The following is a 2,566-nucleotide window of genomic DNA, read 5'->3' as shown; positions in this document are numbered from 1 at the left end:
GTCCAAAGCGACCCAAAACTGACGTGGGGCAGAGCAAAAAACAAAAAACACTGTCACAGAGACAGACCTAAGAAAACCCCCCCAAGAGTCCGTGAACCGGAAAATCAACATGTTGACTCCACAGAACTAAAACGCGGACCCGGGCATTAGTCCGTCTCAGGTCAGGCGGGCGGCCTGGCCGCCATCGTGATGTCCAAAGTCCTTCCGGTGGTCGACCCAGACGTCGACGCCAGATTCGCCTAACCTCAGGCGACCAGCCCGGCAGTCGACGTGAGGTCCGACCGCGTACTGCACAGCGAAATCCATAGAGCAGACGGCGTCTCCAAGCCGTTTGAGGACCACGACCCACCCTCGCCCGTGCGGGCTCAATGCGGTCATCTAAAGCTGCAATGTCCACTGGCCCCGAAACTTGCCTCCTCGAACCGGATGGCAAGAATCTGGGGATCACTTGAAATCCCGGAGCTAGAACGTCAGAGAACTCCGGAGCCTGTGGACCCTCGGGACGACTCGAGGTCTCAGGCTCAGGGCCACAGTTCTCCAAGGAAGATGACCGGGAACTTGGAACATCCAGGAGTTCCGGAACAGGATCGCAGGACCCCACTGGAACAGGTAAGGGCTCCCGAAGACCCCGAAACTTCGGATCAGGATCTCTGAACTCCTCTGGCACAGGTAGAAGCTCAGGAACCCCCGTCAACTCTGGAACAGGGTCACGGAACTCCCTCGGCGCAGGTAAGAACGCCAAATCCGATCGAAGCTCCAGATCAGGATTTAGGAGCAGCTCAGGAACGGTCTCGGATACCGGAAATGCTGGGGAGGGGGGGGTACTGTTGGGATCGGGAAGTTTGTCAGTTTTCTTTTCCACTAGAGGGAGCCTGTGACCTTCCTCCTGAGGGCGTGGGCCGGCGCCTGCACACCGGTTCCCCATCAAACCATTTGGAGGCGTATAAGTGGAGGAGGATGCTGACACTTCTCCGCCAGAGTGTTAGCCAGTAATGGTACAGGCTTACCTCGAGCTACGTCTGCCTCGATCTGATCTCTGATTCTGACCCATCTTGTCTCTGCCTTCACAGCTGCCCTGGTCCTGAATTATCAGGTCAACACCAGTCCTTGAGACGGAACCTCCGACCTGTTCGTCCTCTGCTGCCGCCGCTGATCTCAGCCTTCAACCCGAAACCCCTGACCAGCCTCCGACCCTCTAGGTCCTCCCCCGGTCCCAAAACTCTCCCCAAGCAGGTACAGTCACCAACCTCCGCCCAAACAGCAAGATTTCCTGGATCCAGACTAACCATCTCTGCCCCCCCCCTAGTTGCCTCGAGTCCTGCCAGACGAACCTAGGATCAGATTTCACATTTGTTCACATTCACTGTAAATAAATCACATCATTGTATTTCCTGTCTTTGGAGTGATTTCTGCATGTGGGTTAGAAAACTCGACACCACCATGACACAAACTAAAGACAAAAAAACAGAAGAAATGTCTTGTTTTGTAGTTTTTACTGCTCTCACTCAAAAGAATGGAGTACTAAGTGACAATAACCAATAAATCAATTAATTGCAAGATAAATTAAAAAATAGTTGTTTTTAACGTCTCAGTAGAACAGAAAATGTTGAATCTCCAGAAATTAAATGCGTTTTTTTTACTGTGTGTTTAATTTGACTGAACTTTGGCTGTAAGTTGCTCAAATAAAGATCTCCCTTTTCGCCTGTTTTGTTGCTAATGCCACTCAAGCTGTTGTTGGGAGGGGAAAAACTGGGAGAAATTCAGCGCTTTCTTGTGGCCGTCGTACTAAAACGATTGGATTCCTTAATTGCCATGTTGATAATAACATAAGTACATGGTTGGAAACCATAAATGCTACACTATAATTACGAAGGCATTTGGAATTTTAAGAAAAGACAAATATGAAAATACATGAAGTGACATCAGTCGAGCAATTATTTTAAAAGGGAGTTGGAAGTTTCCAAAAACTTTATAAATCTACTGAATGACCTGAAATGGCATGGATTCCAAAAACGTGCATCTTAATTCCAATCATATCAATATTCTGGATATTCAGTGGAGTAATAAACACCACCAGCCTCATTTGACACCTCAGCTGCCTTACTCACACCACTCCCGCCTGCAGTTGCAGGTTTTTAGAAAATCCATGTAATTACGAAGGCTGTTCCGCTCCAGCAAACGACTACGAATGCGTCTTTCAAATTAGGGTCATAATTTCTTCACACTAAAGTAAGTATACAGTAGATGAAAGAAACTGGCCCAGATTGCACCATTACATCCGTCCTTGCTTGTGGTTGTGACCCTCTCATTTTCATACCAACAAGCATGAATCAGGTCACTGTGTCTGCTGTTTGACTCAAAAGCGGTGTGTTTAACTGGAGCTACAAAGGCGTTTTCCAAAACTCATTCATAAAGTAACATGAAAAGGTTAACAGAGGGAAAACAGACACATAACAACTGTTTAATTGTGTTTTTTCCATCTATAATACTTCTATTTTTAGTGCTAGTGGTCATTTTGAGGCCCATTCCTAATTATCTCTGTTAATCAGAATGCTGATTAGTGCAA

The 2,566-nt window shown here is 47.4% G+C and overlaps 1 long non-coding RNA gene across 1 annotated transcript; it reads left to right on the top strand.

The window, feature by feature from the left end:
- Window positions 1-666: 666 nt before the first annotated feature.
- Window positions 667-1,387, top strand: LOC145549753 (uncharacterized). The gene is made up of 2 exons (XR_014085596.1): window positions 667-1,233; window positions 1,307-1,387. It is a non-coding gene; the product is annotated as an uncharacterized LOC145549753 (long non-coding RNA).
- The last annotated feature ends 1,179 nt before the right edge of the window (window positions 1,388-2,566 follow it).

Source organism: Poecilia reticulata, chromosome 21 (assembly GCF_904066995.2).
Source record: "Poecilia reticulata chromosome 21, P_reticulata-male-v2, whole genome shotgun sequence".
In the NCBI taxonomy this organism is placed as follows: Eukaryota; Metazoa; Chordata; class Actinopteri; order Cyprinodontiformes; family Poeciliidae; genus Poecilia; species Poecilia reticulata.
Note: the sequence above shows the minus strand (reverse complement) of the source record. Positions and strands in the feature narration are given on the sequence as shown.